The sequence below is a fragment of the Saimiri boliviensis genome, chromosome 8 (genome assembly GCF_048565385.1).
Source record: "Saimiri boliviensis isolate mSaiBol1 chromosome 8, mSaiBol1.pri, whole genome shotgun sequence".
NCBI lineage: Eukaryota > Metazoa > Chordata > Mammalia > Primates > Cebidae > Saimiri > Saimiri boliviensis.
Genome location: NC_133456.1, coordinates 64,927,478 through 64,942,329, shown reverse-complemented (window position 1 = coordinate 64,942,329; position 14,852 = coordinate 64,927,478). Strand labels below are relative to the sequence as shown.

The window sequence follows — 14,852 nt, the reverse complement described above, 5'->3', positions numbered from 1 at the left end:
ATCACAAATATTCATTGAGTAATCTGTATCGTGATTGTCAGTTTATTAAATTCTACTACATCAAAATGTAGAAAGTATGGCCCCCGTTCTCGAGAAACATACAGTCCAGCGGTAAAAAAATAAAATTTATAATTCAATTTAATATATTTTAAAATATATCTCTAGACAAATATTTTCTAAAATAGATACTCAGAAGTTAAATGCTGCATTAGAGCCACCCAAAAATATTGTGATGGCACAGAGGACTGAGAACCTTAAATAGAAAACAGAAGAAAACCTTACATCTAAGTCTATATATGTATATACACACATGCACACATATACTATGTAGGTACACATACATAATATGTATGGTTTCTAGTTTAAAATATAAGAAAAAAGAACAGTAAAGAAAAAAATTTTTTGAATGTCAAAAGTCCAAAATAGGTTCCTTTATGTTGATTCTGAGTGATAGAAGAGACTTTACATCATCTTAGAGATATACCTTATTTCGGAAAATGCATTTAGGGGAGCAAAGACTATAGTTACTCCAAATTAGCTACAATAATGTCATTAGCTGTGAAAGTAGATATAATCAAGTTTTGTATACAAAACTAAGATTTAAAATGTCGTAAGTTATTAATGTATTCAATGCAAAGAGAAATAAAGCATAAATCAAGAATTGAATTAATAATTTCTTACTCATTTGATTTCCTAGAGAAGTTCCCAGTCTATGTGCAGGCATTTAGATTTCTTTCATCTTGCTCCAAAACAAATATTATTTTAAGTTTAATATGCAAATGTAGATGTTCAATAAAATTTATGTACTTAATTTTATACACTTAATTCTGTTTCTATTTTGAGTATGCTAGCCAGACATCTGTCTAAGATTTTTAAAATGTAGGGAAGATAATTTCACTTTAGAAACAAATTTAAGCACTCAACACTTCTTGTCTGTTTTGCTTGTCAGACAAGAGCCTAATCCATCTCTACTTTATTGTTTCTGAATCAGTTCCTCACCAACATCTTCAATGAAAAAAATACATGACATACTAAGAAATTTTATTCAGAATATATATATATATATATATAACAAGTCTTTAAAATAATGGTTAGAACTTGTGCTACAGTTTTTATGTCAAGAACTTCAAAAGTCTTCTATTTCCAGACAGAAGATAATGAAAAATGCAATAAGCATATTCTGAATGTACTTCAAAGAACAGGAATTTCATTTATTTATAAAGTAGTGAAAGAAATACTATGATATAGAAGAACCTGCTTTAAGCTAATGACAACATAAATTCAAAAATTTGTATCTTTAGAGAATATATCTATATTCAATTTTATAATGCTTAAAGTTTGGCCGTATTTTGGAAATAATGAATATCCTACTAAAAATTGTGAATGTTTTGTGTTTCTTGGTCACTTTTTCTAAATTATGAAATATTTCAAACATATAAAAATGATATTGAATTTAAGGGAAACTTTGCCATAATTGCTGCAATTCTCTTTTTTAAAAACTAAAACATTAAATATTACACGAAAAATTAAAGTCTAAGAAATCTAACTTACCACAAATGACCACTTCTCTGAATCTGATGTACATATTTCCAGATTGCTTTTTTTGTTATCATTTTGCATATTAGAATTCATTAAAACAAGTTTGCATTTTATGATTCAGAACTTTAAATAAATAAAATTATGCATGTCATTTCGCAACTTTTAAGAATTCAGTATTGGGCTTTGAGACTTAAACATGAACATGTTAATTTAGCTCATTTTTTAAATCACAGGATTGCTCTTTCTCATATAAATATGCATACTCAGTTCATTCCTTTAGTGAGGGCTACTTTTGTTGTTTGGAGGAAATTATTATTGTAAGCAATTCGGTAATAAACATCTTTGTAAATAACTTAGTACCAAAAGTGATATTCAATATATTTAACATTCAGAATAATTTGGGCATTGCCCAGTTGGAATAGAGTTTCTATAACTCAGAATTAGCTAGCCATAGAAAAATGTAATTATAACAGGGTATACTGACTCAATATCAGTTCTGCCTGATAGCCATAGACAAATATTTTTCCAGAGTAGATACCCGGAAGTTAAGTTGCATAATGAAAATATTTTTAAATTTCTAATTTCAAAATACTGCCAAGTTGTTATTTTAATTTCTATTTCTGTAATTTGTGAGGATAAGCCTTTCTCAATATGCTTATTTTCTAATTATATTTCTTCTTTAACGTGGTAATTCATAAGTTTCATCCATTTTGTTCTTTACTGCTATTTCTTGTAAGTAAAAGCTATTCATATATTTTCAACATCAATCTTCTACAAATATTTTTCTCTCAGATCACTATTTTTATGTCATAATGCCTTTTGTTCTACAGAGATGGTGTTACATCTTTCTGTACCGTTTATTAAAACGAACTGTTGATTTTTTTCTGTTTAATTTGTTGTTAATGCTCTTACGTAGTTTTTGCTTATATAGATGCTGACATTTTAACATATATAAGCAAATTTTTCTATTTCTTACAAACTTCTCTGTCTATACTGTCAAATATTATTTCCTCTTATAACCTTTGATCTATATTTTCCTCAAAACTTGTCAATTTAGTCTTATCTAATTTTTTTCCTTGACAAATTCCTCTCTCTTTTTCTTTTTAAACCCAGAATTGTTCAAGTACTTGTTCTATTTCCTGTGAATTTTAAATTTATGGCTGGGGTTGGGTAATTCTGTGCTCAGTTGGTCATCTTGGCCTAATTTCCACAAATTAAAAAAAAAAAAAAACATTTTGAATATAAAAAGGCTAAACTCCAGAAATATTAACTATCCACACCTGTGACCTACTGAAGACTGACTTTAGGATTAGAATCCACAAATGCAATTTTATTGGCCCAGGTCCTCAGTGAGGTAGATGCAAAGACAATTATATTAGTTCCTTTTTATGCTACTGATAAAGACACACTTGAAACTGGGAACAAAAAGAGGTTTAATTGGACTTACAGTTCCACATGCTGGGGAGGCCTCTGAATCATGGTGGGAGGCAAAAGGCACTTCTTACATGGCAGCAGCAAGAGAAAAATGAGGAAGCAAAAGCTGAAACCCCTGAAAAAGCCGTCCGATATCCTGAGACTTAATTGACTATCGCGAGAATAGCACGGAAAGACCGGCCCCCCGTGATTCAATTACCTCCACCTGGGTTCCTCCCACAACACGTGAGAATTCTAGCAGATAAAATTCAAGTTGATATTTGGGTGGCAACACAGCCTTACCACATCAACAATTAAATTTGCAAGGATTAAGGGAAACACCTGAGAGAAAATAAAGAGCGAAGAAAGGCTGAGAAAGCCTGCAAACATGCAAGTCTGACTCTAAATTTTAAAAAAGAAGGAAAGGAGTTTCTGCAGAAGCATCCTCAATTGTACACAATCTCTAAAAAGATTTAGCAGGACTCTCAGGGAGTGCTTGAATCAACACATAGGAGTCCTCCTTCGTCTTCCAAGAATAAGTTTGACTTGCTGTCCTGTAAAGGCAACCATTCTTTTGGAGCAGCCCATGTGACCTGAAGCCTCAGTAATAACACAGGGATGGAGTTTCCAGATGCTCAAGCCCCTACTCAGTTAAAATCTCTGTAGCTGGAGAACTGAGTGGCACTTTCTTATAGCCACCAAGGTTGTTTATATGTTTTCATCATTTCACTGTGAGTCATGTTATTTGAACATTATCAAATGGTGTTAGCTATGTTTTCACTTCAGTAGTATGTTAGCATCAGAATGGCAAGCATTGTATGTTTAATATATTTTGAACAGTACCTTCAGGAAACTAGTCACTCATTTTATTGTAAAAATATTTCTATTTATTTATTAAAAGGCAGGGGCTTGCTCTGTCACCCATGCTGGAGTGCAGTGGCAAAGTCATAACTCACTGTAACCTCAAACTTCTGAGCTCAAGTGATCCTCTAACCTCAGCATCCAGAGTAGCTGAGACTACAGGTATGCATCACCACACCAGGCTAATTTTTATTTCGTATTTTTGTAGAGATGGGGTCTTGCTCTGTTGTCCAGACTGGTATTGAACTCCTGGCCTCAAGTGATTTTCCTGCCTTGGCCTCCAAAAGCGCTGGGATTACAGGCTTGAGCCACTGTGCCTGACCTGTAAATACTGATTATTATGGACTTAAAATAACAATTTCTTTATTCCTACCATTGAATATTAATAGTATAAAAGCACCAATTTTATTTGTTATTTATAAGTATAGGGAGAACCAAAGGGTATTTTAAATTATCTCCGTTACTGTGCTGAACAGATACAGCCTTTTCACCCAATTTAGTTCAATGGAAGTGTATTAAAGACCAATAAATAAACACATTACAGATGGAAAACTGCGTATTTGTCAATAAAGTACATGATCAGCAGCTTTTCCAGCACTTCTGAACACTATTTTCATAGTTGATATAGACCGTTCTGTGAACTTTTTCTTTACATAGTTTTTTGCATCCATATATTCTTTCTTTCTCTGCTTCATCATTTATAGTTCTTTTTCTTTCCTCAGTGCCCATATTACTAATTTATTCATGCATGCTAAATTCATTTAGTTTTTCATTCTCAGCCAAGGCTACATTTTCTCTTACTTTTTTTGTTCTTTTCTGAAACTGCTGTAATTTTAGGTTTTTAGTATTCTTATTTTCTGAAATAAATATGATATTCTAGATACAGTCTGCTCAGCAGTGGAATGAGGCAGACAATTACCTCTCCCCTTGCTGCATAACATGATGCCTTTTCAACCCCGAATAGCATGGCAATTTTTTGCTGGCAGCACAGACTGCGAATCCACATTTAATTTGCCATGCACAATCACTTCTCTTTTCACCCCTGTCTCCTTTAGATCTCTAGACAATGGAGAGAAACCTAACATATTTTTTATCTTTCATTGAGTATATTCCCACTTAATAAATGCCATTCTTCATACAGTTAGCAACATGTGTGTTGATTTTATATTTTTTCTTTCCCTTAACTCTTGTTTATAATTTAAAACTATATTAATATGCTTAGGAAAATATTGTGGCTGAGTACATAGGAGGCTCTGCTATTATTTAATAAATACATCTTGAATTAAAGATATTAACAGGCCAAACATAGTGGTTCACACCTGTAATCCTAGCACTTTGGGGGGCCAAGGCAGGTGGATCACCTGAGGACAGGAGTTTGAGAGCAGCCTGGCCAACATGGTGAAACCCCATCTCTACAAAAATTACAAAAAAAAAAAAAAATTAGCCAGTTGTACCATATACACCATAGAGTACTCTGCAGCCATAAAAAGGGATGAATTCATGTCCTTTGCAGGGACATGGATGAATCTGGAGACCATCATTCTCAGCAAACTGACACAAAAACAGAAAACCAAACACCGCATGTTCTCACTCATAAGTGGGTGTTGAACAATGAGAACACACGGACACAGGGAGAGGAACCTCGTACATCGGGGTCTGTTAGGAGGTGGAGGGGGTAGGAGAGGAATAGCAGGGGTCGGGGATTGGGGAGTAACAACATCAGGAGAAATACCTAATGTAGATGACAAGGTGATGGATGCAGCAAACCACCATGGCATGTGAACCTATGTAACAATCCTGCATGATCTGCACATGTACCCCAGAACTTAAAGTATAATTTAAAAAAATTAGTCAGGCGTGGTGGCATGTGCCTGTAATCCCAGCTACCTGGAAGGCTGTGGCAGGAGAATTGCTTGAACCTGGGAGGCAGAGGTTGCAGTGAGCCAAGATCATGCCACTGCATTCCAGCCTGGGCAACAAGAGCAAAACTCCATCAAAAAACAAAAACAAAAACAAAACACCACGTGGATTCTTTTCATTTTGATCTTTCATAAAAATATTGAATTACAGTTTATCTGGCATAAGCTATTCTGATTACTTAAGTATATTTGTCTTATACTATGTAATAGTTTAAAAGTAATGTACACTCATTTAAAAATCAGAAAATATAAAAATATACACTAACATGTACACAAGAGAAAAATCAAAATGACTAGATGCTAAATATATATATATATATTTTATATATATAATATGCATAGACATAACTGCAGTCAAGTTAAAACACATATACATATATAGCAATTATATATACAGTTGACCCTTGAACAATGTGGGGTTAGGGGCACCAAAACCCTGCATAGTCAAAAATTTGCTTATAACTTTTGGCTCTACAAAACATTAACTGCTAATAGCCTATTGTTGACTAGAAGACTTACTGATAACATAAACAGTTGATTAACATATATTTTGTATGATATATATATTGCATTCCATATTCTTACAATAAAGTAAGCTAGGGAAAAGAAAATGTGGCCAGGCCTGGTGGCTAACACCTGTAATCCCAGCACTTTGGGAGGCTGAGATGGGCGGATCATGAGATCAGGACATTGAGACCGTCCTGGCCAAAATGGTGAAATCCCATCTCTACTAAAACATAAAAAATTAGCCAGGTGTGGTGGCATGTGCCTATAGTCCTAGCTACTCTGTAGGCTGAGGCAGGGGAATCACTTGAAACCGGGAGGCAGAGGTTGCAGTGAGTCGAGATAGCACCACTGCACTCCAGCCGGGCAACAGCGTGAGACTCTGTCTCAAAGAAAAAAAAAAAAAAAAAGAGAAAGAGAAAAAAGAAAATGTTATTAAGAAAATCATAAGGAAGATAAAATGTATTTACTGCTCATCACATGGAAGTGGATCATCATAAAGTTCTTCCTTCTTGTCATCTTCCTATTGGCTAGGCTAAGGAGGAGGAGGAGGAGGAGGAGAAGGGGTTGGTTTTGCTGTCTCAGAGTGGCAGAGGCAGAAGAAAATCATGCCTAAATAGACCCAAGCAGCTGAAACCTGTGTGGTTCAAGGATTTACCATAACTGCAATCATAATTCTTTAAATCATTATAGTTTATATATATTTAAGCATTATATATATATGCATATGTATATGCACACACATATAATTGCAAAACTACTAGTAATATTAATATTATTTCCTATGGATTTAAGTATATGGATCTCTGAGCAGACGAAAATTCATATAACATGAGCATTCATGTCTAACTCCTGAATGGCCTTGGGAAAGGCTCACTAGCATTGCATTATGTTATTCTTTTCTTTTTTTCTCTCTTTTTAAATTATACTTTAATTTCTAGGGTACATGTGCAGAACATGACATTTGTTACATAGGTATACATGTGCCATGATGGTTTACTGCATTCATCCCTGTATTATCTACATTAGGTATTTCTTCTACTGTTAGTTCTCCCCAATTCCCCAATCCCATGCTATGCCTCCCCTAACCACCCCACCCCCGACAAGCCCCGGTGTGTGATGTTTCCCTCCCTGTGTCCATGTGTTCTCATTGTTCAACACCCACTTATGGGTGAGAACATTGTTCTTTTCTTTCAGACCGTGTTAAGAATATAAACTTGATATAATTAAGGGTCTACATTTTTTGCTCACGATCCTATTTCTGCTTGATGTTCAAAAGGAGTTAACAGGTACAAAACAATTGCAAAATGACACCATCTTATGTTTGTCCTGGAAGTGTTGAGACAATAATCTTCTTACCAAACTGAGGGGAGCTTGACAGAGACCACTTAAGATATTACTTAAAATGTGAGCCAAAAAAGTTGACAGAGAGCATTCTGCATCCAGAAAGCCTCAACCTAGAACACTGGGCATCTCAGCATTATTAGATTCAAGTACTAAGAGAGACTTCAAGTATCAACTAGCTAAACTATTCACTGGAACATGGAGGAAAGCAGGGATGGATTAGAGAAAATTAAAGGCCTTAATAAAAATCTCATAATTGATAGAGAGTTGAGAGTGTCACCCCTGTCCTCACTAAGGATTCTGTCTTCTTTCACTAGAGGTCAAAAACTGGAGCCCTCATTCCACAGTTAGACTGGTTTATTTCACTGCTAGTGTTTACTTTCTCTGAAAAAAAATTTGAATGTTTGGATAAGATTTAATATTAAAAGTAAATATCTGAAGAAAAATGAGATCTAAAAGGTATAGATCCAAAATTCTAACAATTGCTTTAAAATGAGTAGTAGCTACCAATTTTAGAAGAAACATACTCTTCAAGTGCATGACTGTCCCCACCTGGCCCACGTGGCTCAATGAGCAGTAGTGTTACCTGCCCAGTCATTGCAGATATTTGTGTTTGTGACCAAGTGACTTCCCTGCTATAGTACATTAAAGTGGAGATTTATCTTCAGAAGAATAGCAGGTTTCCTATGGCATGACTCAGAGTTGTCTTGGTATACTTGACTATCAAGTCATTCCTTAACTGTCTTCATGGTGGTAGGAGTCTTGTTCCACTTCTAAAGTGTTTCAGGAGTGAAAACTCTTATGGTATACTTTGGCTTCATATTTCTTTTACACAACGTGGTTTCAATGAATGAAATCTCAATTATTCTTACTAAAAGACCTAAATGATGTCCCAAATCATGGTGATTCTAGAGCAGTCAGAGAGGAACTTTCCTGCTTTGGCCCTATGGATATTTAATCTTTCCTTTCTAATTCCCAGTTTCTGTTCTTTTTTTGCTTTTCATTTGATTAAAAGTAAGAATCTAGCATCTTTGTATATGATTCCTTGTGCTTTCAGGTACTTAATGTTTAAATCACTTGTTTCTCAAAATTCCTGTTACGTAGCAAAGATCCAAATGTTCTCTTACCAGGGTGAGCCAGAAATAAAATGAATCATACTATGTTTCACTCCAGTGGTCACCCTGTAGTCCATTTCTTGGATTCTTCCCTTTTGAGAGTCTCTGAGGATTGGATGCCAGAAGTTATTAATATGCTCTTCCATATTCTTCCATCTTGGAAGAAGAAATGCTAATCTTTTCCAGCTAGGGTTGACTCTATGACATCATCCTGGATAATTATTTATAAACAGAAATTTCTGAGTGGGGCCTCTAAGAGACAAATGTCACAACTGCCACAACATCTGAAATGAAAAAGACTAGTCATAGCAAGTGTTGGCAAGGATGTGGAGCAATGGGAACTCTCAGGCACTATTAGTGGGATTTCAAATTCATAAAACTTCTTTGGAAAACATCTACTAATCTTTAGCACATCCTATGAGTTACACAGCCACTGCTAGGTATATTCCCCACAGAAATGAGTACATGTGTTCACCAAAAAAAGAACACAAACTCACTAGAATGCTTACAGCAAAATTCATAGTCCAATACAAGAAATAGCTCAAATGTTCATTAGCAGTGAAGTGGGAAAATTAAGAATTATCAAAGTGGAGTACTGTATTACAATGAGAATGAACAAGCTACAATTATACCCAATGAAGACTATTACAACTGTAATATTTAATATAATAAGTCAGCCACAAAATAATACCTATTATATAATTCAATTTCTATAAAGCTCAAAACTGGGAAAAACTAATCTTTAGTGTTAGAAGTTGCCGGGCGCAGTGGCTCAAGCCTGTAATCCCAGCACTTTGGGAGGCCGAGGCGGGTGGATCACGAGGTCAATAGATCGAGACCATCCTGGTCAACATGGTGAAACCCCGTCTCTACTAAAAATACAAAAAACTAGCTGGGCATCGTGGCGTGTGCCTGTAATCCCAGCTACCCAGGAGGCTGAGGCAGGAGAATTGCCTGAACCCAGGAGGCGGAGGTTGCGGTGAGCCGAGATCGCGCCATTGCACTCCAGCCTGGGTAACAAGAGCGAAACTCCGTCTCAAAAAAAAAAAAAAAAGAAGAAGTCAAGATAGTGGTAACCATTGTCTGGAGTGGAATGGGAGGCTTCTTGGAGGCTAGTATTGTTTTAATTCTTAACCTGGACATTGGTTATATGGGTGTGTTGAAACTACCAACATTCACCTATTTGTGCACTTATGATTGGAATGTGTAATACTTCAAATAAGTTATTTGAAAGAGAGACGAAAAACTTGCTGGGCACAGCACCCTTTGCCCTGTAGTCCTTGCACCTATTTCCAGCTGAAGCATAGATATGAATTATGGATATGAAGACGTCTTAACGAGACCATGAGGCTAAAGCCTGGAAACCTAAGATATCACAGTGAAAAGACAGAAAATGCCCCTCTTCATGATGACTTCACTGAATAGCTATGCCAAGTTTCAATGCTTATTTCCAAACTTCTTGGTGGCTGAGACCCATTAACTCTTTACACATTCAGCACAAGTCTACGCCTTAAATATTACTTACATGCTGTTAGATTTTCTCTTGCCTGCTATCAAATGCAATTCCTAGCTATTACATGTTTCTGAGCCAATTTCCTTCAGTTTAGCAGCCCAGCATATGTAAGGTCAATCCAAACCAGTAAGCTTTACCATTTTTGGTAGCCCAAGAAATCCTCATAGTGGAACATGTTTACACTCAAATTTAAAATAGTACAGAGTTTCTTTGCATTTCTTATTATCAATGCTCTATTAACTGACAAAGGTGTCTAATATCTTTGGTAAAAACACAATGTGATCATGTTTACTAAAAGAATATATATCATATTTTGCATTTCCCTCACATCTTTTATGTGTCTTTTTATTCTTATTGACTTACCTCAAATAGCCCTAATTATAATCTGCTGTTTCCTTCTGTTCCTTACACTAGTTCATGGAGTCTTGGGTACAAGGATCTTGTTATAACCTCAGCATTTATCACCGAGTTTTGTAAAGAAAAGATACATTCAACATATATATTCTAAATGTCACGTAAGTGCATTAAGAACAAATTTTAAAGCCACTGTATATATATGGTGAGCAGTAGATATATAATCATTCTAGATATCATATATTCATCATCCCTGTTTCTCTAGAATTGGCAACACTTTTCTCTAAAAAGACAGATTTTTTTTTTTTTTTTTTTTTTTTTTGGCTTTGCAGGCCAAATGGTCTCAGGCACAGCTAGCAACTCTTCCACGAAAGCAAAAAAGTAGTCATAGATAAATAATACATGCACAGATAGAATTTCACTGTGTTCCAATAAAATTTACTTAGAAAAACAGGCAATGATCCAGATTTGGCCATGGGCCATAGTTTATCAGCACTGGCATGTGTACGTCTATTGTAAGTAAAATCCAAATATTCATTCCTACCAGGGAAGACAAAAAGCTCAGAAACTTCTCCCCATTCTGTAACATATATTGAAACGGCAGAGGTTAGAGAATGCGGCAACTCCATCTATTTGGCTGCTCCCTTCTTTCCAGGACTTTGAATCTGGAGCAAGTAACACAAGGAAGGAAAATAAGTTGGAAGCCATTCACCATACACAGGAGGAGGTGTTGACAAGATTTTTCTGATATTTTTGGCTTCTTACATTTCTGGAGCTCTGTTTCTTTTTAATAATTGTCAATATTAAAATGCAGACTTTATATAAAATCTAAATTATCAGATTCTTTTAAAACATTAGAAAAATCACACAGACCTTATACTAGCTAATGCATTTAGACTAGGCATGAATTTGCCACAGTCCCCACCACTCCCAATTATTTTCCCTACTATGAGGCTAAGTATTAGTCATCGTTCTGTGTCAAACATACGCTGTTATTTTTCTTAACCTGACCTTCTCTCCATTAGGTTCCCTGCCTAGTACATGTAAACATCTGAAGGTTCAACTGTGGATATACGTCATTATAATATACTTTACTTTTTGGGATGAACCCCATGTCCAAAACACTCTCCTCTAGAGTATCCAATAAGCATTATTATTAAACAATAATCCAGAAGCAAAAGGGAATTATTATTCTATATGCTGACTGTATGGAATCCATCCTAATTTTATACACTCTGAGTAGAAAAATATGGTTTTTCTTTAACTATGAAAAAAGGGCTGTCTTCTCAGTTCGGGAATAAATGACTATATTCTTCCCCACTTTGTACTTTCTAAAACATTATGATGTCTAATCACATTCTCTAGGTTTTATTTGGATCCCTGATTTCTAGACAAAAGTTCAGCAATTATACATTTCTTCCTACAGAAGAATCAAAATATGTAAGTTGAGTTCATTATTAAGCGGACTGCTTCTTTTCTGTTGTTCATGTGTCTTTCTGTGAGGAGGGAACAAGCCCCCTTCATGTATCATGAGTGGTCCTTCTTCTCTCTTTCAGGCACTTAGTCTTACAGAGGCTCATTTAATTTTCTGTGGGAATGTGTGCCCAGTCCCATCCGCTCTGAGAACAGCACTTCTCTCATAAGATATGCTGTCTTTTCTGCTCTGAAAGTCCACAGGTTTACAAGCAAAAGCTTTGGGTGGTCCATTTAAGGTGGTCTCCTTCTTAGTAGATTAATTCAGCCCAAATGAAAGGGCTGTATTTCTTTCTTGGAAATTTCATTGCTTGTAAATTTAATAACCATTTTCCCATATCAGTTTCACCAAGAGTAAATGAGTCATTTTGACCCCCATCTATTTAACTCCTTTGTCTTATTTTAAAATATACTCAGAAGCCAGGCAGAGAAGATGCTACTGGGCACCCTCCAGAACACCAACACATACGAGAAACAAACCATTATTTAAATTGTTACTTAGAGTCCAAGTTTTTAAAATATTAGTCAATTTAATCAACACAGCATCTAATACTAACCAACTGATCGCGACAAGTATCTATCCAGGAAAGGTTACCTCCATGCATATCTAAGGCTCTGTGTTTGTCAGCTCCCTGATAATAGCAATTTATTGAGCGGAATCAGTTTTCTACTTAAAGGACCATTTGATTTCTCAGAAAACTTACAAAAACTGAACCACACTGTTTCATGCATAAGTACCACTGCATCTGCCATTTTAGGAGCTACATGTGATTTTAGGTCATTTAAGCAGGTACTAAAAGGCCTCGGTTTGAGAATGGCATGAATTTGTTGCTGTGCATCTTTAAGTAGGGACAAGGGACAATCTGGCTATGTGTATTCTCAAAGCTGTTTTTAGCTGGCAGACCTCAAAGAGTTCTGGCAGCCCCCATTAGAGACTCACCCCTGCTTAGCTAATAGGCCTTTGATGCTGCTTTTCTTGCTAGGGAAAATACTCTTTGCTCATTCACAGATTATATTTTTTAAAATTGATATTTCATACTTCACTCTCTGGAACAAGATTTTGGTGTTTTATTATGGGTACACTAAGAATTAGTAGTCAGTATACAAGTCATTCGTGGGCTCTAAAAATTGTAATTATCTGATGCATGATACAGAATGCATTTCAGCAATTGCCAGGCTAATATTAATAAGAGGAGTAGGTTGCTACAGATAACAGTAAAATCATATCTTAATTCTAGAAGCACAAGTCTATGTTTTAAGTATTACTTAAGAAAAAATAAATGAGAAATAAAGTTACTTAACAGAAAAGTAGCATGTATTTTTTGCTTTATTGTTTAAAACAAACTATTGAGAAAGTCATTCAGTTGCATACACTAAAAATACATGCGATAAAATAGACTGCTGTAGAAAGGAGGAGGGACATGTAGTTCACTAGATACTCTAAGATAATATCCATTTCTTCTTTATATTCAAGTTGTATACTCAACATGTGAAAAAATAACATAAATAAGTGATTTCCAGAGATTTTGGATATATTAGCAATTTAAAAATCCAATTTGAAATAATGTCCTTAAATATCGTATCTTTCAGCATTCTTTGAAACATGCAATTATTTTCTCTTTCTAAACTTGTTGTTTGAGCAAAAATATAGAGCCCTATTAAGGCTATTGAATTTTGTCCTTTTCAATTTTTAAAACAGTCTAAGAATAGCTAATTCTCAAAATCTTATTTTTCCCTTTCCATAGGAAATCTCTCATGCATGTCTTACTTCAAAGAGGTAAATGCAGAACTCTAATGATACATGAAAATTGTTTGAGAGCATAAACTGGAAGCATGACACCATGAGTAGATTCTTATCTAGACTATTGGAAGACTAATAGAAATCATTGATATAGGTCTCTCAATAAAATTATTCATTAATTCATTAATTTTCCAGAATTTCTTGCCTGCAGATTTTTGTTAGCGGCTTAATAAAGAGCGAACATTGTGCAGAGGGAAGGAAATTGACCTCCTTGGAACTGCCACCCAGTGTAAATATTTACAAACCTGCCAACCTGGCATTGATTTCTGCAGAGCAAATGCAAACAAGAAACCCAATGCCTGTCTTATTCCTCTGTACAAAAATATTTGCAATAGAGACTTTCAACAGAGAAGTTGGCTAGTATATCCAAGTAAAATGAGATGTAAGCAGTGTTTTACTGCATTATATGGTAATCCCTCCACAAAAATAAAAAGATCTACAATAGAAAAAAATCACAGTTTTTGAAAGTTTTCTTTAATTATATGCCTTATGTCATTTTTATGTTTCCCACATTATAAACCAGTCTACATATTATAAAAATGTATACTTCATACTTATGAGTAAATGCAGTCAGTTCTACAAATTCCCTTTTATAGCAGCAGTAAATGCCTACATGATTTACAGAGTGTATATGAAGTAAGTAAACCCCAAAGAAGTCACTTAAAATCCCCTATCCAAACCTATATTTTTAAAAGACTGCAGTTACCTATTAATATTCTTATCTTAATTTGATTTTTTGCTTTAGGAAATTGAATCAGAAAGTAGATGGTCTTACGAGTTTTTTCTTCTTGGCCAGAACCAACATCATATACAACACACATACAAAAGTCAACTCCCAGTACCATCTGTAAGAAAACAGCTTAGGGAGAGCTAAAAAGTTTTAATTTCCCAATGCCACTATCAAGCTGCAGCTGTAAGAGTAACCCTGAGCCTTTGTAAAGCTACCCAGCTTGCTTTTGTTTCCAGGTATTGGCATAGGCTGCTGTTCAAGAGAGGTGAACTTACTATCTTGAATG

General features: G+C 35.1%; 1 long non-coding RNA gene across 1 annotated transcript in view; it reads right to left on the bottom strand.

Moving 5' to 3' along the window:
- LOC141585262 (uncharacterized) overlaps positions 1-14,852 on the bottom strand; it is a 172,741-nt gene that overhangs the window by 138,162 nt on the left and 19,727 nt on the right. The window contains exon 4 of the long non-coding RNA XR_012518660.1: positions 11,107-11,227. This is a non-coding gene — a long non-coding RNA (uncharacterized LOC141585262). The remainder of the gene's footprint in view (positions 1-11,106; positions 11,228-14,852) is intronic.